Below are 21,088 nucleotides of genomic sequence, written 5' to 3' on the forward strand. Positions count from 1 at the left end.
TGGCAGAAAATCCTCCAATCCAAGTGTACAAAGTTTGTGGAGTCATCCCCAAACAGACCTGAGACTGTAATTGCTACCAAAGGAGCTTCGAGAAAGTACTGAATAAAGGGTCTGAATACTTAAAGTGGCAATAAAGCTTTGTGTAAAAAAAAAAAAAAAAAATCATGTCTATACTTACCTGCTCTGTGCAGTGATTTTGCACAGAGCAGCCCCAATCCTCTTCTTTTCGAGTCCCCGCTGATGCCCCTGGCTCCTCCCCCTCAAGCAGTGCCACCAGGGAAAGCAGCGCGCTCTGAGGGGCACCGCTGCGTGCTCATCCCTGTGCTGCTGCTCTAGGTGTCCATAAGACAGAGCCACGGCTCGGCCCTGCCCCCTGCTCTGTCTTCATTGGCTCACTGCCTGTGACTGACAGCAGCGGGAGCCAATGGGCTTCCGCTGCTGTCTCAGCCAATGAGGATGGGGTGCTGCACAAAGATTTTTTTTTTACCTTCAAAGTATAGAATGCATGAAGGTAACAAATCTTGAGCCTTTAGACCCATTTTAAGTACACGTCACATTTCATGTTCCATAATTCACAGACATTTCTAAAATTCTGTTTCCACTTTGTCATTATGGGGCACTGACTGTAGATGAAGAAGTAAAACAAACAGAATTTAAAGAACTGTAGTATCAGGCTGCAATATAAAGTGCAGGGGGTCTGAATACTTTATGAATGCTCTGTAACATGAAGCATGGCAACATCATCCCCTTAAATCCAAATGACCCAAACTTGAGTCCTAGGGGGCTTCTTGATGTAGCTTATTTATATTCAAATGCGGCTTCCTCCATGTATAATACATAAGGGGGGATATGATCTCCATGTATAATACATAAGGGGGGGATATGATCTCCATGTATAATACATAAGGGGGGATATGATCTCCATGTATAATACATAAGGGGGGATATGATCTCCATGTATAATACATAAGGGGGGGATATGATCACCATGTATAATACATAAGGGGGGATATGATCTCCATGTATAATACATAAGGGGGATATGATCTCCATGTATAATACATAAGGGGGGGATATGATCTCCATGTATAATACATAAGGGGGGATATGATCACCATGTATAATACATAAGGGGGGATATGATCACCATGTATAATACATAAGGGGGGATATGATCTCTATGTACAATACATAAGGGGGGGATATGATCTCCATGTATAATACATAAGGGGGGATATGATCTCCATGTATAATACATAAGGGGGGATATGATCTCCATGTATAATACATAAGGGGGGGATATGATCTCCATGTATAATACATAAGGGGGGATATGATCTCCATGTATAATACATAAGGGGGGGATATGATCTCCATGTATAATACATAAGGGGGGATATGATCTCCATGTATAATACATAAGGGGGGGATATGATCTCCATGTATAATACATAAGGGGGGATATGATCACCATGTATAATACATAAGGGGGGATATGATCTCCATGTATAATACATAAGGGGGGATATGATCTCCATGTATAATACATAAGGGGGGAAATGATCTCCATGTATAATACATAAGGGGGGATATGATCTCCATGCATAATACATAAGGGGGGGGGGATATGATCTCCATGTATAATACATAAGGGGGGGGATATGATCTCCATGTATAATACATAAGGGGGGAAATGATCACCATGTATAATACATAAGGGGGGAAATGATCACCATGTATAATACATAAGGGGGGATATGATCACCATGTATAATACATAAGGGGGGATATGATCTCCATGTATAATACATAAGGGGGATATGATCTCCATGTATAATACATAAGGGGGGATATGATCTCCATGTATAATACATAAGGGGGGATATGATCTCCATGTATAATACATAAGGGGGGATATGATCTCCATGTATAATACATAAGGGGGATATGATCTCCATGTATAATACATAAGGGGGGATGTGATCTCCATGTATAATACATAAGGGGGGATGTGATCTCCATGTATAATACATAAGGGGGGATGTGATCTCCATGTACAATACATAAGGGGGGATGTGATCTCCATGTACAATACATAAGGGGGGATGTGATCTCCATGTACAATACATAAGGGGGGATGTGATCTCCATGTATAATACATAAGGGGGGATGTGATCTCCATGTACAATACATAAGGGGGGATGTGATCTCCATGTATAATACATAAGGGGGGATGTGATCTCCATGTACAATACATAAGGGGGGATGTGATCTCCATGTACAATACATAAGGGGGGATGTGATCTCCATGTATAATACATAAGGGGGGATGTGATCTCCATGTATAATACATAAGGGGGGATGTGATCTCCATGTATAATACATAAGGGGGGATGTGATCTCCATGTATAATACATAAGGGGGGATGTGATCTCCGTGTATAATACATAAGGGGGATATGATCTCCATGTATAATACATAAGGGGGATATGATCTCCATGTATAATACATAAGGGGGGATATGATCTCCATGTATAATACATAAGGGGGGGATATGATCTCCATGTATAATACATAAGGGGGATATGATCACCATGTATAATACATAAGGGGGGATATGATCTCCATGTATAATACATAAGGGGGGATATGATCTCCATGTATAATACATAAGGGGGGATATGATCTCCATGTATAATACATAAGGGGGGATATGATCTCCATGTATAATACATAAGGGGGGATATGATCTCCATGTATAATACATAAGGGGGATATGAGCTTCAGGCAGCTTGGAGTGGAGATTTGACTCATCTGCACAGAGTAATATTGATTTTTTTCTCTGAGTGTGTTGGACCTTCACGCTATAAAACGGTCAGGTGTGAATGGGGCCCTACCCCTGGTTCACATATCCGCGTTTAGCGGGGGCATGAGGGCCCATTCATTTGAATGGACTCCCGTGCCCCGCAGGGAAGAAGTCCCTGCACTTCTTCTGAAAACGCAGCCGAGGTTCCCAGTACGGTTGCGATCTTCAGTGCGGGTGGCGTGTCGTTAGAACTAATGGCACCCACCCGCGGGTCCGCATTCCTCTGTACGGGTGGTACGGCTGCACGGATTTTTGTGCGGATCCACAGCGGCACCACCCGCACAGATGTGAACCTAGCCTTCGTGTCTGATATATCAAGCTTGCCTTAGTCCCTCATTACAGGAAAGGTAGGAAGCCGCGATGAGGGTATGGATTGCTACAGGAAAAAAAATGGCTTCCACTGTAAGCAAGTATTCAATAATAAAGCAAAAAAAGTTAGTTCTAGACACATAAATAAAAGGTATACATACAATTACTCCACACACAATGGAAGGTAACAGAACAGGGACTGTGTTAGAAAGACTCCATTTACCAGAAGTGTCACCACCAGCTTTTTTGTGACCACCCAGAGTGTTTACATCGCACCCCACCGAGAAAGACCTCCCCATGAGACCAGGACATGTGAACTCACAGAGCTGACCCAGCCTGGAACAGATGGAAGTGTTTGTCTTCCTGTACTGGACTCCACAAATAACAGGGGGACCACACATGGGTGAGATATCTACACCCCCCCCCCCCCATCAAATGGATCACCAACAGGCCCAGCCATTATTTCCCGTTTAGCTTGGCCATGACATGGCTGCAGTGTGTGCCGGTGAAAAGCGTGTTCCCTTTTCTATAGGACAAAAACAAAAATCACTCTCATTTTCAATGCAGCCTGGTTCTGAGACAATGCGGAACCACAAAGACCAGCCGCACACAGAAAACATCACCATTCTCATTTAAGAAAAAAAAATAACCAAACATAAAAAAAAAAAAAAAAAAAACAAACCAAAAACCCACAAAAGCATAAAAAAAACAAAACAAAAAAAAACAAAACACAAACATAAAAAAAAAATTAAAAACAAAAAAACACCCACAAAAGCATAAAAAAAAACAAACAAAAAAAAACACACAAAAATACAAGAAAAACAAAAAAACAAAAAACAAAAACATAAAAACCCACTAAAACATTAAAAAAAAAAAAATCAGAAGAACAAAAAAAAACAAAAAAAAAAAAACTTTATTCTAGATGTGCACACTGGAAGCCCCACCTAGAACCACCCCACTGACTCATTTCACTCTATAGCCCCCCAAATCTAGGGTGAAACGAGTCAGTTGAGGTCCCAAGGAGGGCTTACAATGTGCACAAGCAGAACAATAAAGCTTTATAGAAATGCTGACATCAGTGTGCGCCTAGTCTTTGTGATTCAGCCTTCTATGGGGAGTGTGGATGAGCTTCACCCTGCCAGTGCTGCTCTCCTAGGAGACCAGCATGCTATGAAAGCCTGTGAGCGACAATGTTTTCCATCCAACCATAAATCACCAACGCCAAAGAAATATGTATGCGAAATTAATATTAAAATTTAATGCTGCTGTACATAAGTGTATTAAACACCCAAAAATATTACAGCATCACAAACAGCGCAAATAATTCACATATACCACATCAATAAAATTACTAAAAAATTAATAAAAACAATTTAAAAAAAAAAAAATTTATATATATATATATATATATATATATATATATATATATATATATATATATATCAATTTTTTAAAATAGTTTTTATGAATTTTTTATTTTTAATTTTATTGATTTGGTATATGTGAATTATTTGCGCTGTTTGTGATGCTGTAATATTTTCCATCTGTTTGCAACGCGTCCCATGACAAAGTTTATTCATGAAGGCCCTGCCTAAAAATAAAATCACGAATCTGATTGGCTGTTTTAAATATTCACGAATATTCAGAAGACAGTTGAGAGGTCACTCACATGAACATTATCGATGTAAATCTCAGAAACAAAACAGACAAACTAAAACGAACGTCTAAGGCTGGCCATACATTATACAATTTTCCTTTAGATTTAACAAACACCATATACTATGAGGTCAAACCTCAACAACACAATTGTGAATCCCAAAAAGGCAGCGCAAAAAATGAAAACAAATACATAAGAGTCCAAAAGTCCCAAGAAAAAAATAAAAGTCCAAAAAATCCCAACAACAGATTGCGCTCCAATTAACCCCTTCATGCCGGCACCTCCCAGCCCTTTAAGGGTTCCAGAAGCCGGGGGTTTTAGGGTCATGTGACCGCCATGATTCGCTGTCGCATGATTGGGAAAGGCCCGATTGAAAGAGGAGATTGGGACCATTCCGTGAGTATCGGACATGTGTGCTCGGAGTGCGCACTCTCGGCACGTTTTTTTTTTTGCTTACTAGAATGCAAATGTGTGGCCGCTCGGTGTCTAGGCCCAAAACGCCGGGAAGCTGCACATTTGCGGTCGGCCGGCGCCAAGAGGTTAAAGAAGAAAAAGTGATTTACAAGATCTATATCCAACGTGTTCTTCTTGGGACTTTTGGACTCCAAATGATTTATGTTTTCATTTTTATAATGTTTTGCGCTGCGTTTTGGGTATTCACTTTATATCGGTGAGCCGCAGCATTCTGTTATGGAGCTGATAAAACTTGCGCCAAAGATATTATTTATTTTTGTGGAACGCTTTCAACTGTATCCAATTACGCAGGCTCTTGCACTACATGGCTGAAGGTAAGTCTAAAAGGAAATTGGGCAGAAATTGGACAGAAAATTGTATAGTGAATGGCCAGCCTTACAACCCCCCCCCCCCGGTGAGTCAGTGCCAAGACTGTCCAATCAGCAGAGAGTATGAACTTCCAGCAGGTAGTGAGCCTTAGCAGGGGGTATTCTAGACCTCAGCAGAGAGACCGTTGCATCAACACAGACAGCAATGGTCATTTTCTGCAGTTGCTGGCAGAGGACTGGCTGTTCTACTCAGGCTGTGGCTGCTAAAGAAAACACATTGTAAGGCCGGCCATACATGGGTCGAAAATCGAACGATTTTTAGTCCGAAAATTGGACCTAAGAATAATCGTCCGATTTTCGCTCTGTTAGTGGGTCAATGGCACCGGACGATTTTCGTGGTTCCTCCCCTTTTCGGTGATCAGGCATGTTGGAAAGTTAGTGAAAAACCACCGATTTTTGACTCAATGATGGTCAAATCGTACGATCGTTTTTCTGAAAAGAATATGCGCCATGAGTCGTGACCTGGAAGGAACAGAAGCTTCGGCTGTTATATGGGGAGAACTTCATGACTCGGTCGGACAATTTTCGAAATCAATGATGGCGCCATCAGATTACCAAGCGAACGTTTCCGATTTTCGTGGTTCCTCCCCTTTTCGGTGATCGGGCATGTTGGAAAATTTGAGAAAAACTACCGATTTTCGACTCGATGGTGAAATCGTATAATCGTTTTTCTGAAAAGAATATGCGCCATGAGCCGTGACCTGGAAGGAATAGAAGTTTTGCCTGTTGTATGGGGAGAACTTTATGACTCGGTCGGCCAATTTTCGAAATCAATGATGGCGCCATCGGATTCCCGAGCGAACGTTTCCAATTTTCATGGTTCCTCCCCTTTTCGGCGATCGGGCATGTTGGAAAATTTGTGAAAAACTGCAGATTTGAGACTCAATGATGGTCAAACCAATGATGGCGCCATCGGATTACCGCTCTGTTAGTGGGTCAATGGCACTGGGCGATTTTCGTGGTTCCTCCCCTTTTCGGTGATCGGGCATGTTGGAAAATTCGTGAAAAAACACCGATTTGAGACTCAAAGATGGTCAAATCGTATGATCGTTTTTCTGAAAAGAATATGCGCCGTGACCTGGAAGGAACAGAAATGTCGCCTGTTATATGTGGAGAACTTTATGACTCGGATTTTCGAAATCATTGATGGCGCCATCGGATTACCGAGCGAACGTTTCCGATTTTCATGGTTCCTCCCCTCTTCGGTGATCGGGCATGTTGGAAAATTTGTGAAAAACTAACGATTTTCAACTCAATGATGGTCAAATCATACGATCGTGTTTCTGAAAAGAATATGCGCCATGAGCCGTGACCTGGAAGGAATAGAAGTTTTGCCTGTTATATGGAGCGAACTTTATGACTCGGTTGGCCAATTTCCGAAATCAATGATGGCGCCATCGGATTACCGAGTGAACGACGTTTCTGATTTTCGGATGGAAAATCGTTCGGAGTTGGAACCACGTATGGCCTGCATAAGACTTGTTGTCTTATGCACCTGGAACGTATTCAGCCGATTTAAACTGAAAGTCGGCTTTAAGGTTCAGTACATCCAAATAACGAGCGTTCACGTTCAAGTTTTTCCTGTTTCAGTACGCTCACCTAAGGGTGCCCTCCCTCCTCCTACTGCATGCTCTATAAAACAGAACAATCCATCAGGCAGAGTCTGTCTTGTAAAAGATGAAGCGGAGGTGCAGGCCTGGGCAATCGAACGCAGATGCCAGCCACCAACAAAGATGTGTAAGATGAAGCGGAAGTGCAGGCCTGGGCAATCAAACGCAGATGTCAGCCACCAACAAAGATGTGTAAGATGAAGCGGAGGTGCAGGCCTGGGCAATGGAACGCAGATGCCAGCCACCAACAAAGATGTGTAAGATGAAGCGGAAGTGCAGGCCTGGGCAATGGAACGCAGATGCCAGCCACCAACAAAGATGTGTAAGATGAAGCGGAGGTGCAGGCCTGGGCAATGGAACGCAGATGCCAGCCACCAACAAAGATGTGTAAGATGAAGCGGAAGTGCAGGCCTGGGCAATGGAACGCAGATGCCAGCCACCAACAAAGATGTGTAAGATGAAGCGGAAGTGCAGGCCTGGGCAATGGAACGCAGATGCCAGCCACCAACAAAGATGTGTAAGATGAAGCGGAGGTGCAGGCCTGGGCAATGGAACGCAGATGCCAGCCACCAACAAAGATGTGTAAGATGAAGCGGAGGTGCAGGCCTGGGCAATGGAACGCAGATGCCAGCCACCAACAAAGATGTGTAAGATGAAGCGGAAGTGCAGGCCTGGGCAATGGAACGCAGATGCCAGCCACCAACAAAGATGTGTAAGATGAAGCGGAGGTGCAGGCCTGGGCAATCGAACGCAGATGTCAGCCACCAACAAAGATGTGTAAGATGAAGCGGAAGTGCAGGCCTGGGCAATCGAACGCAGATGCCAGCCACCAACAAAGATGTGTAAGATGAAGCGGAGGTGCAGGCCTGGGCAATCGAACACAGCTTGCAGCTTCACAGCCTGGTGCCCACTGCGCATGCGCGGGTCGCGCTCCTGATTAGGCTGTCAGTCTTCTGGGACCTGTGAAAGTTCCCAGAAGACTGGGGGAGGGAGGAGGGGGCCGAACCTCTGGCTCAATTCACCATGGCGAAGCGAGCCAGAAGTGAGAGCGGGTGCCTGTCAAAACCTGTAAATAAGCAAAGTTCCACTCAAAAACAGGAACTCCGCTTTAAAAAAAAAAAAAAAAAAAAAAAAAAGGTACTTTGAGTATTATTTTTTTTGGCCTTGTTTACATTGACTTCTGTGACTGAATGACATGACAGATGCAATTTTTACATTGTGACAGTGGGTGCAGGAGGAGGATCCCCCACCTGCTTTACCAATGGGGGATCGGGACGGGGTGGCGCTATGGGATTTAGTAACGTTACCCACCCCCCCCCCCCCCCGGATATGGGTGTTAACAGATCACTAAAGCTGAACTTATGCTTTAAACCACTTAACACCAGGCAGGGGCAGACTAACCATTTGGAAACACTGCAGTGTTATGCTCTTAAAATTAAAAGTACTGCATGTAATACTTTCTTCAGGGCGACGCACTCCACCACCTCGCACTGTGGCCGATAAAACGTAATAAAACGTCAGTGTGACATTTTAATAAAGTTTATTTAAATTCTTTGCGCCGATGCCTCCTGGCCCTTTAAGGGGTTTTAGATGCTGGGAGGCGGGGCAGGGTTTGTGAACATGTGACCACCATCATTGGCGGTCACATGATCGGAAAGCTCCCCATCACAAGTAGAGATCGGAAACTTTCCGCTAGCCGCTGGTAACTGTGCCGGGAGAGTGCACAGTGCATGCTCTCGACGCAGATCTCTTGGCGTTAAGGCCCACCTGCCGAAAGGCGGCATCAGGGGCGGACTGACCATTTGGAAACTCGGGCACTGCCCGAGGGCCCGGGGTCAGTAGGGGGCCCCATGAGATGCCCCTGGAACCTTTTTCATAGGCTTTTTTGGGTTTGGGCAAGGACACAGGGGCCCCATGATCCCCTATTGCCCGGGGGCCCCATTAGTTGTCAGTCCGCCCCTGACACCAGGTTACCCGTATGTCATCTGAGCCTTACTGATTATACTAGGAGGATGCCTGCAGCTTTTATTTTTTTCTCTTCTTTCTGTAGCTGGTGAAGCACTTTCTTGTAAAAGCAAACCTAGCAGCTAAATAGCCCCCTTTCGTCGCCTTCCAAGGCTCTCCCGTCCCACCATGGAACCCAGGATTGCAGCTGGCGGAACCACAGAACTGATCGGGGACCGGAATGGCCCTGAACATCTCTATGGTCTAAGAAACGAGCATTTCATCACTTCTGGTTTCGCCAGTTATAAATTCTTGCAGCCATTGAGAACTACTGTGAGAGCTGTGATTGGTCACAGCTTGTCACATGGTACAAGGCTGTTGTGAATAGCCCTGTACCATGTGACCTCTGTGATCATTCACAGATTTCACACGTAGTAAGCAATGATGTCAGAAGTGACATCTTGCTTACTACTCTGCATGTGACCACTGATTGGCCAATCAGTGATCACATGATCGGGACCTCGTACAGAGGTCCTGTACGACGATCGGTGTTCCACTGTGTCCGAAGGACACAGCGAGCACTGGATCGCGGTGCTGCGCACTCCCAGTCCAAAATGGCGAGTGCCATTTATGAACAGCAACCCGCCCCTGGACTGCCACTGTCCGGCCGTTTATATACAGAGGCCGGACAGCAAGTGGTTAAAGTGCCCTGCCCCCGTGCTCGAGTGCGAAGGCAAACGCACACAACGGTCCCTTGCCGGTATGCAAACAGCAATCGCCCACACAAGTGAGGTAGCACTGTGAATGTCAGATCGAGAGGCATAATTCCAGCAACAGACCTCCTGTGTAACCTGTAAAAGGCTTTTAAAGTGTCACCTATGGATAATACATTTCACGAAGTTTGTCGCCGCTCAACAGGGGTGCACAATTTTAATGAATGACGTGCTTGGCATCTCTTTACTCAGGCGTGTGTTGTACTCATCTTTTATACATCTTACCAAATGGATATTATATTGTGTTTTTTGTGCATTAAAATTCATTAAAGTGTATTAAAAAAAAAAAAAAATGCGTTTGAAAAAATACCATGTGACATAAAAAAATTGCAACATCCGCCATTTTATTCTCTACGGCCTCTGCTTTAAAGAAATCTATGTTTGGGGGAAGGGGGGGGGTTCTAAGTAATTTTCTAGCAAAAACAAAGACTTTTTGTGGTTAATACTTCCGCCTCCTTGGCTGCTAATCTTCACTCCCTTGAACAGGTAGGCCGAAGAATCATCATCCAACTCCGCCTGGCAGTACTCGGGTCGTTGGTTTGAATCCCAACCACGGCACCACCTGCCTGGAGTTTGCATGTTCTCCCTGTGCCTGCGTGTGTTTCCTCCAGGTACTCCGATTTCCTCCCACACTCTAAAAGACATGCTGGTAGGTGAATTGGCTCCTGTCTATATTGTCCCTAGTATGTGTATGTATGAATGTGAGTTAGGGACCTTAGATTGTACGCCCCTTGAGGGTTAGGGACTGATGTGAATGTACAATATACATGTAAAGCGCGGCGTACATTGACGGCGCTATATAAGTACCTGAAATAAATAAACATACTTTAGGGGAGTGTCTGAGGCTGCTGTAGGTCCACCTGCTGGCCCCTATAGGATGCAGTCACAAAATCTGATCGGCAGGTAGTCAATCAGAAGACGTGGGCAGTCCTGTGACACTCCTGGAATCGTTTCTGACCCTAAAGATTGTTCGGCCAGCTTAGCTCCTCAAAACAGTGAACAGCAGCTGTACGAGTGACAGGTAACTTTTATAAGGAGTCATTTTTAACCACCTGCCGTCCGGTCGTTGTATATAAACAGCCAGACGGTGGCAGTGCAGGGGCGGGTGGCTGTTTATAAATGGCCTCCCCGCACCCTGCTTGTGCGCACTCCCTGGGAGCGCACAGCACCGCGATCCGGTGCCCGCTGTGTCCTCCGGACACAGTGGAACACCGATCGTCGTGCGAGGTCCCGATCATGTGATCACTTATTGGCCAATCAGTGATCACATGCAGAGTAGTAAGCAAGATGTCACTTCTGACATCATTGCTTACAACGTGTGAAATCTGTGAATGATCACAGAGGTCACATGGTACAGGGCTATTCACAACAGCCTTGTACCATGTGACAAACTGTGACCAATCACAGCTCACACAGTATTTCTCAATGGCTGCAAGAATGCAGCCAGAGAGAAGGAGAAATGATTGCTTTTACAGCCTTTGTAAAAGCAATCAGTGTAAAAAAAAAAAATCTTCATCACCACAAGTAGTACAGTGTGACACTGTACTGCTAGGGTGACAGTATGTAAAAAAAAACAAAACAAAAAAACAATATATATATAAAAAAAAAAATAAAAATGTAAAAAAAACAAACCACAAAAAAAACAATATAAAAAAATAAAATAAAAATGTAAAAAAAAAAAAAAAAGTTTAAAAATTATAATTTTTGGTTATAAACTAATTTGGGTTATTTTTTTTTTTTTACTAACATAATAAATTTTGGCCAAGATTTATGATGAAATTATTTATTTGGAAAATGTTATAAGGAAAACGCTTTTTCAAAATGTTTGGACTTTCATTTACATAGCAAAAAAAAATAAAAATCCCAGCGGTGAATAAATACCACCAAAATAAAGCTTTATCTGTCTCAAACAAATGCTAAAAAATTCATATGGGTACAGTGTTGCATGACCACGCAATTGTCAAAGTGTGATAGCACTGAAAGCTGAAAATTGGCCTGGGGGGGGAAGGGGGGGGGGGGAGGAAGCGTCCGGACTGGAAGGGGGGTGAAAGTCCCCGGACTGGAAGGGGGGTGAAAGTCCCCGGACTGGAAGGGGGGGAAAGTCCCCGGACTGGAAGGGGGGGAAAGTCCCCGGACTGGAAGGGGGGTGGAAGTCCCCGGACTGGAAGGGGGGGGGGGGAAGTCCCCGGACTGGAAGGGGGGGGGAAGTCCCCGGACTGGAAGGGGGGGGGAAGTCCCCGGACTGGAAGGGGGGGGGGGGGGAAGTCCCCGGACTGGAAGGGGGGGGGGGGGGGAAGTCCCCGGACTGGAAGGGGGGGGGGGGGGGGGGGGGGAGTCCCCGGACTGGAAGGGGGGGGGGGGGGGAAGTCCCCGGACTGGAAGGGGGGGGGGGAAGTGTCCGGACTGGAAGGGGGGGGGGGGGGGGGGGGGAAGTCCCCGGACTGGAAGGGGGGGAAGTGTCTGGACTGGAAGGGGTTAAATGTACGTCCTGTACCCATCCTGGAGTCCCCTTTAATAGTTCTGAGTAGCCAAGAGGGGCAGGAAGGATTGGCGATCATGTGACCACTGCCACAATGGTTACATGATGGGAAGCCTGTCCCACCAGCTACCGATTCAGACCACTTTAGGGGGATCTAAACCCAACAGCAACAATGTAACCCGTTACCAGGCCTAGATGTGGTGGCTGTGTTAGTTTTCACTTTTCAGACTTTCTAATCCCATCTCCTAGATTGTCAGCTCCCAGGATCAGGGCCCTCCTGTCCCTCTTGTATTGATCTGTATTGTTGCTGTATTGTCTCCCGTTATATTGTAAAGTGCTGAGCAAACTGTTGGCGCCATAAATCCTGTATAATAATAATCTGAGGGGTGACAACACTCATATACTGTACTGCACCTATGAGGAGCAGTGTTGTCACCATAGAACAGGAAGTCTTCTCCATAACATCGGTGGAAGGCCCTTTACAGTCCACAGAGATAACTGAGAACATTGTAACTAATAGAGTACAGCTTAGGTGACGAGCACAGGAAGTCAGCAGCTCATAAGATTTCTGGCAGGATCAACTGGTATTTTTTGCCGTTATCGAATAGATGTAACAAAACATTTTTCAATGGGAAGATGAACAGATAAAAAAAAAGAGAAGTTTGTTGTTAGGGTTCACATAGGCCGTGTTTTAGGGTCGGGTTAAAACTGCGGCTCGCATCACTATTAGAGCTTTATTTCAGGGGTCGTGTGAAAGGGGCTCTGGAGGCTGCACCCAAAATAATAAAAGGCAGGCAGAGTGCAAGGGAACAGTCACCAGTACTGTCTGTGGTCTCCCTGCACCTGATCATTTCCCCATTAATGACTTACCATGCCTCGTTCTGCATTGGTGGGGATAGGGGGGGGCAGCCATCTTGGTAGAGGCAGGGCCTAACATCCTCATGTCAGAGCCTCCAGCAAAGAGAACAGCGAGACGCCCTATAGGTATATCACCAAATCTCCCGAGACTCAGAAGCAGCAGCGCCTTAGATCTCACACTGCGGATATAAAGTGATGAGGCCGCTGCCTGGACAATCGCCCACAAAAACACATCCTTTCTTTTGATTAGGACCACAAATCCATGGTCAGGCTTAAAGCTGAACTTCAGGAAGTAGACAAATCTATTCTTGCACTGGGGACCCCCCGTTAATTTCTCGTTTAGTATAGGGGTGCCAGAAAAAGGTGTAATACTGGATTTATATCTCGGCCCAGCTGGTTCTAGTACTGTTCTCTTCTACCTGGAGCTCCAGGTGGTCCCTCATCGTCATCACATAGAGCGCAGGGCGCAGTTCATGGAGAAGGTGAGCATGTGAACGCGGCTGACAGCGCCTTAGACAGGCGTTTACACAGATCACGTATGGCTTCTGGAGACAGGAACAAGTTACTACACCTTACCCCCGCACCCCGAGACTACCCCGCACCCCGAGACTACCCCGCACCCCGAGACTACCCCGCACCCCGAGACTACCCCGCACCCCGAGACTACCCCGCACCCCGAGACTACCCCGCACCCCGAGACTACACAACCAATTAAGCCTTGCAGTGCGGGGGAGGGGGCCACTGACAGAATACATTGTGTCTAATTACTGGAGTTCAGCACTAATTCTTCTGACGCACTATGACTACGGCTTCATTAGCACCTACATGTTCCTTCTAGCATCCCTGCGTCACCTAAAAACCTGGATAAATCTTTGTCTACAGACCGGATAACACACAAATTACCATGTTATTCTAATGGCACCACGGGCGCCACCACCACTAAGCCACCGAGAACAGAGGCGCCACCGAGAACAGAGGCGCCACAGAGAACAGAGGCGCCACAGAGAACAGAGGCCCCCGCGCCACCGAGAACAGAGGCGCCACAGAGAACAGAGGCCCCCGCGCCACCGGGAACAGAGGCGCCACAGAGAACAGAGGCCCCCGCGCCACCGTGAACAGAGGCCCCCGCGCCACCGTGAACAGAGGCCCCCGCGCCACCGTGAACAGAGGCCCCCGCGCCACCGTGAACAGAGGCCCCCGCGCCACCGTGAACAGAGGCCCCCGCGCCACCGTGAACAGAGGAGCCTGCGCCACCGTGAACAGAGGAGCCTGCGCCACTGAGAACAGAGGCGCCTCTGCCACAATGAACAGAGGCGCCACAGTGAACAGAGGCACCTGCGCCACAGAGAACAGAGGTGCCCGTGCCACCAAGCCATAGCGAACACAGGAGGCCAACGTGGAGTCCACCGGCGCCTCTGCCACAGAGCCGTGGAGGCCACCGACGCCTCTGCCACAGAGCCAAGAAGATCGCAAACACCATGCCCATGGCAGAAATCACAGATTCATGGGGGCCTGCTACTGTGCTGAGGAGAGTACTGATGCCCTCTACTATACCAAGGGGACCATAGCTGCCAAAGCTGTGGAATCGAAGTGTTGACTATATGTATGTTCAACAAAAATCCACAACACCCACCCACGCCGTGGATGCCTGCCACAATGTCAGGGGTGCCATGAATGACTGCCTACAGAATTCTCAAACTGCCCTCAGTAGGCCAAACACGATCAATAATGATAACATGGATACAACCCATCACCAAGTCCCTGGCACCCGAAACTGACAATTCTGCCCACGAGTTCCGATTGTACATACCCAGGGAACTGCATGTCACATTGGGGGGGGGTAGCAAATAATAATCACAATGACATACAATTATGAATGGCATCTCTCTTTCCTGTCCCCACCCCCCCCCCTGCATAGCTTCTCACAACCCTCGATGACAGCACCTGTCGCGACATGCAAAGCACCCATCTTACCTGGAAGCGTCACCGTCGTCGCCGGCTCCTTCGCTCGCCTGGTGGCTTCCTAATGGGCGAGGGGCATCGACTTCTGCCCGCGGCCTCCCATGCTGGCTCTTCGGGCACGTCGCCCCCCGTTGCCTCCGACACCAGCGGTCCCTTCGGAGCGTGCCAGCCTTACCGCCCCGACCCCTCGAGCGTCCGTAAACAACACCCCGGCCGGGCGGTCTCTGCCTGCATGTAGCAGCCTCTCTTTGTGTCTCGTATCTGCCAGCACAGGTGCCTCTGATGTCTCCTTCGTAGCTGTCACTCCCCGGTGCCCTATAGAGCGTACGTGCCAATCTCTACACACGGACGGCCATCCGAGCCCCCGATTGAGCAGGATTGTCCTGTGCACGGCCTGGATTGTTCATGCAAGGAGGATGCAGCGTCTGTAGGGGGCTGCCTATACATAGGACTAATGGGGAAAATCTGCAGCAATCGAGGATCGAGTCTCCCCCCCGATATTAGTGTTTTACAGCCTATCCTCTATAGGGGCTGGGGTCTATGTACGGCATCCTCTATACCCTGCCAGCCCCCCACCCCGTCATCTATACAACCCCCTACGGTGTGTACAGGGGCCCTGGTATATGTCTCCAGGGGCCTATAGCATCCCCTACACTGCAATTCTATGCAATACAGACGCCCCCACCTCCTGTGATGTAAACAGCAGCGAGACCCTCTGTGTGTGCCACCCCTCAGTCTTGTAGCGCCCTCGTAGGCTGTGGCGATGTCAAAACCAACGAGTTCCCTCCGTGTGTGCCTCTATCAGTCCTATAGCGCCTGCATAGGCTGTGGCAATGTACAGGGAAACGTGGTCCTCTGTGCGCCTAACTCAGTCTTGTAGCGCCCACGTAGGCCGCGGCGATGTATAGAGCAATGAGGTCCTCCGCGTGCGTGCCCGCATAGGCTGTGGCGGTGTTCAGAGCAATGAGGCCCTCTGTGCGTCTCCCTCAGTGTTGTAGCGCCCGCATAGGCTGTGGCGGTGTTCAGAGCAATGAGGCCCTCTGTGTGCCTCCCTCAGTCTTGTAGCGCCCGCATAGGCTGTGGCGATGTTCAGAGCAATGAGGCCCTCTGTGTGCCTCCCTCAGTCTTGTAGCGCCCGCATAGGCTGTGGCGATGTTCAGAGCAATGAGGTCCTCTGCGTAAGTCCCCTTCTTCACTCCTGTAGCACCCACATAGACTGTGGTGGCGTCCAAAGTAATGAGGTCCACGAATATAAGCCCTCCTCCCCCCCTCCCTCAGTCTTGTAGCGCCCACATAGGCTGTGGCGGTGTAAAGAGCAATGAGGTCCTCTGCGTGAGCCCCAGTGTGGCGCTTACATAGGCTGTGGTGATGTACAAAGCAATGAGGTCCGATATTATGAGCCCAACTTAGTCCTGTAGCACCTAAATAGGCTGCGGCAGTGTACAAAGCAATGAGGTCCTCTGGGTAAGCCCCAGTGTAGCGCTTACATAGGCTGTGGTGATGTACAGAGCAATGGGGTCCTCTGTGTGTGCCCCTCCTCAGTCTTGTAGCGCCCACATAGGCTGTGGTGATGTACAGAGCAATGGGGTCCTCTGTGTGTGCCCCTCCTCAGTCTTGTAGCGCCCACAGAGGCTGTGGAGATGTACAGAGCAATGGGGTCCTCTGTGTGTGCCCCTCCTCAGTCTTGTAGCGCCCACATAGGCTGTGGTGATGTACAGAGCAATGGGGTCCTCTGTGTGTGCCCCTCCTCAGTCTTGTAGCGCCCACAGAGGCTGTAGAGATGTACAGAGCAATGGGGTCCTCTGTGTGTGCCCCTCCTCAGTCTTGTAGCGCCCACAGAGGCTGTGGTGATGTACAGAGCAATGGGGTCCTCTGTGTGTGCCCCTCCTCAGTCTTGTAGCGCCCACAGAGGCTGTGGTGATGTACAGAGCAATGGGGTCCTCTGTGTGTGCCCCTCCTCAGTCTTGTAGCGCCCACAGAGGCTGTGGAGATGTCTGCCCCCCCTATACAATGTATATACCCCCCCTTTGCTCTCTATGAGGTGTGTGCAGGCCCCTCCTGCCTTGTCTCAGGCTGTGGAGGGAATCAGGCAGCCATAGGAGGTGCAGAGCTGCAGCTAGAATGGAGTGTGGATGGCAGCTGACCCTCTCCCCCTCCCTGTCATCTACCTGGAGCCTATGGAGGCCTTGTGTGTGCCCTCAGTGCAGGAGCCCCAGCTCAGTGCCAGTCAATAGGGAGCAGAGCCCCCCCTTCCTCCTCCTCCCGTCCTCTCTATACAGCTCTCCTCCCCCTCCCCTTTTTTTTTTCTCTCTCTCTCTATCTCTCCCTCCATCCAAGATGGCGGACCGGGCGGGAGCTAAACCGGAAGCGGCCGAGGCGGCCTTAGCGCGCATGCGCGAGTTGTCAGAGGAACAGCGGGGCGTCTCCTGAGGGAGGGAAGGGCAGGTGACGCAGGCGCGAGCGCCTCTCCCGGTCTCACAGAGGGCAGCGCAAAGGGGGCTAATGCGCATTCGCCAACTTTTTTTTTTTGTCACAAGATCAAAACTTTATTGTAAGTAAACAAAACGTAATTCCTTATCCAAATAAAAAGCTGTTTACCCATCCCAAACCTACGGCAGCCGCCAGACTCCATTCACGCCCAGCAAGTTAAAGCATGCTTCCTGAATCGAAATTCACATTATATGAAATAATGCCCTTTCACACACGAGCGTCGTGTCACAGAAAGTACGCTTGTTTGAGGTAGAATTGTGCATTTTTGGCCTTTATAGAGGTCAATGAGAGCGCCTGAAAATGCCTAAAAACATGCGTTTTATGCTCATTTCTTTGCAGAATCGCTCAAGCTCTGTCAGATTGGATGGAGAGCGTCTGGGAACAGCAATTCTCAGGTCTGGCCACAGATTCTCCATTGGATTTGGGTCTGGACTGTGACTGGGCCATTCTAACGCATGAAGGTGCTTTGATCTGAACCATTAGATTGTAGCTCTGGCTGGATGTTTCTTGTCATTGTCCTGATGGAAGGTGAACCTCTGACCCGGTCTCAGGTCTTTTGCAGTCTCTAACAGGTTTTCTTCTAAGATTGCCCTGTATTTGGCTCCATCCATCTTCCCATCAACTCTGACCAGCTCCCCTGTCCCTGCTGAAGAAAAGCATCCCCACCACATGATGCTGCCACCACCATGTTTCACGGTGGGGATGGTGTGTTCAGGGTGATGTGGAGTGTTAGTTTTCCTCCACACATAGCGTTTTGCTTTTAGACCAGAAAGTGCAATTTTGGTCTCCTCTGACCAGAGCCCCTTCTTCCACATGGCTTCTTGAAAACTGCAAACGGGACTTCTTATGGCTTTCTTCCAACAATGGCTTTCTTCTTGTCACTCTTCCATAAAGGCCAGATCTGTGGAGTGCACGACTAATAGTTGTCCTGTGGACAGATTCTCCCACCTGAGCTGCGGATCTCTGCAGCTCCTCCAGAGTTCCCATGGGCCTCTTGGCTGCCTCTCTGATGAATGCTCTCCTTGCCCAGCCTGTCAGTTTAGGTGGGCGGCCATGTCTTGGTAGGTTGGCAGTTGTGCCATACTCTTTCCGTTTTTGGATGATGGATTGAACAGTGCTCCGTGAGATGGTCAAAGCTTGGGAGATTTTTTTATAACCTGACCCTGCTTTGCACTTCTCCACAACTTTATCCCTGGCCTGTCTGGTGTGTTCCTTGGCCTTCATGATGCTGTTTGTTCACTAATGTTCTCTAACAAACCTCTGAGGGTTTCACAGAACAGCTGGATTTATACTGAGATCACATGACACACAGGGGGACTCTATTTACTAATTAGGTGACTTCAGAGGGCAATTGGTTCCACTCGGGGTGGACTGACCATTTGGAAACCCGGACACTGCCCGAGGGCCCGGGGTCAGTAGGGGGCCCCATGAGATGCCCCTGGTACCTTTTTCATAGGCTTTTTTGAGTTTTGGCAAGGACACAGGGGCCCCATGATCCCCTATTGCCCGGGGGCCCCATGAGTTGTCAGTCCGCCCCTGGTTCCACTAGATTTTAGTTAGGGGTATCAGAGTAAAGGGGGCTGAATACAAATGCACATCACACCTTTTAGATATTTATTAGTAAAAAAATGTTTATGTTTAAAACCATTTATCATTTTTTTCCACTTCAACAATTATGTGTTGGTCTATCACATACAATCCCAATAAAACACATTTACGTTTTTGGTTGTAACATGACAAAATGTGGAAAATTTCAAGAAGTAGGAATACTTTTTCAAGGCACTATACATACCTCAAAAAGCCTGACTGGAAAACTCTCAGGACGTTGCTAAGGATGTTGCTAAGAGAGGCCTAGCTGTTACCACTGTCCCTGATTTAGAACAAAGTTCCTCTGACCCTCTTTCCTCTTCATTTGAACCTCATTTTGGTCTGATAGTTGTATATAAAATGCACTTTTTATCTTTCAAAAGGTGTTTCCCAGTGCTAAATCATTCATCCATTTTCTAAACTGCTGCATTTGTAAATTTCAAAAACTAGTATAAAAGATCAGTAGTAGTAAAAAAAAAAAGACACTTGTGGATTCACCTTATAATTGTTTTGTATAATTCTCTTCTAAGGGGGCGTGTCCTAATCTTACATATTTTTGCTAATAGGTGTCCACCATTTCCATCTCAAAAAGTTGAGAGGTATGTGTTACTGTTCACCCCACCATCAAAGGAGTGAGCTCTCAGACGCTGAGTTCAGAGCTACTGTCAGGGGAGAGAAAGTGCATGTGAAGGGGGTTTGAATTAGAGAAAGAGCTCACTCCTGTGATAGTGAAAGTGAACAGTATTACCTGGGCCTCACTTAACAACAACTTAGCAACGTCCTGAGAGTTTTTCAGTCAGGTTTCACGAAGTACGTAAATGACCTACCCCTATAGCAAGGATATTACAGGTGTACCTCGGTTTACAAACGCCTCAGTTAACGTAATGTTCGGTTTACGAATTAAAATCCATTGAAAATAATGCCTCGGTTTACAATTTTATTTTCGCAATAATTTAATTGGTTTTCGTTGCATTTACGAATTTCATTTTAATCATATCCCTGTACAGTATTTATGCCATTAAAATGCACTTTATAAAGAGTTTTGAACAGATAAAAGACTCTTTTTTTTTTTTACTTTTTTCTGACCCAGGAACGGATTAATTGGTTTTCAATGCATTCCTATGGGAAACCGCGCTTCCATTTACAAATTTTTGTAATACAAAAAGTCCCGCAGAACGCATTAAATTCATAAACCGAGGTACGCCTGTATTCAATTTTGGTCAGAGCTGCACAGTTTGTTTTTAGCTACAGACACCCCTTCTCTGCATAAAATGTTTTTTGGTAAAGGTGAAGTAACCCTTTAAGCGTGATTTCTTTCCTCTCTTCCTCCACTAATAGCTTTCCATTGGATAAAACATAAATGCTCTATCCTGACACCACAAACAAGAAATGTATGTACAAAGACACCAAAAAATGCTCAGAAATCACCTTAACCACTTCCAGTCAAGGACACTTTCATCCCCTTCCTGTCCAGGATAATTTTCAGCTTTCAGCGCTATCACACTTTGAATGACAATTGCGTGGTCATGCAACACTGTACCCATATGAATTTTTTAGCATTTTTTGAGACAGATAAAGCTTTATTTTGGTGGTATTTATTAACCGCTGGGATTTAAATTTTTTTTGCTATGTAAATGAAAAAGTCCAAAAATTTTGAAAAAAAAGTGTTTTTCTTATAAAATTTTGCAAATAAATAGTATTTCATCATAAA

At 47.0% G+C, this 21,088-nt stretch overlaps 1 protein-coding gene and 1 long non-coding RNA gene across 2 annotated transcripts in view; one reads left to right on the forward strand and one right to left on the reverse strand.

Moving 5' to 3' along the window:
- Positions 1 to 17,571, reverse strand: part of TAOK2 (TAO kinase 2) — a 107,676-nt gene extending 90,105 nt beyond the window's left edge. The window contains exon 1 of the mRNA XM_089657684.1: positions 15,313 to 17,571. The gene's annotated coding sequence lies outside the window, so the exon portion shown is untranslated. The remainder of the gene's footprint in view (positions 1 to 15,312) is intronic.
- A 337-nt stretch (positions 17,572 to 17,908) lies between these two features.
- LOC149441163 (uncharacterized) lies at positions 17,909 to 21,088 on the forward strand. The gene is made up of 2 exons (XR_016307431.1): positions 17,909 to 18,039; positions 18,130 to 21,088. It is a non-coding gene; the product is annotated as an uncharacterized LOC149441163 (long non-coding RNA).

Source organism: Staurois parvus, unplaced genomic scaffold (assembly GCF_062004578.1).
Source record: "Staurois parvus isolate SC_StPar_1 unplaced genomic scaffold, SC_StPar_1.0 ptg001021l, whole genome shotgun sequence".
NCBI lineage: Eukaryota > Metazoa > Chordata > Amphibia > Anura > Ranidae > Staurois > Staurois parvus.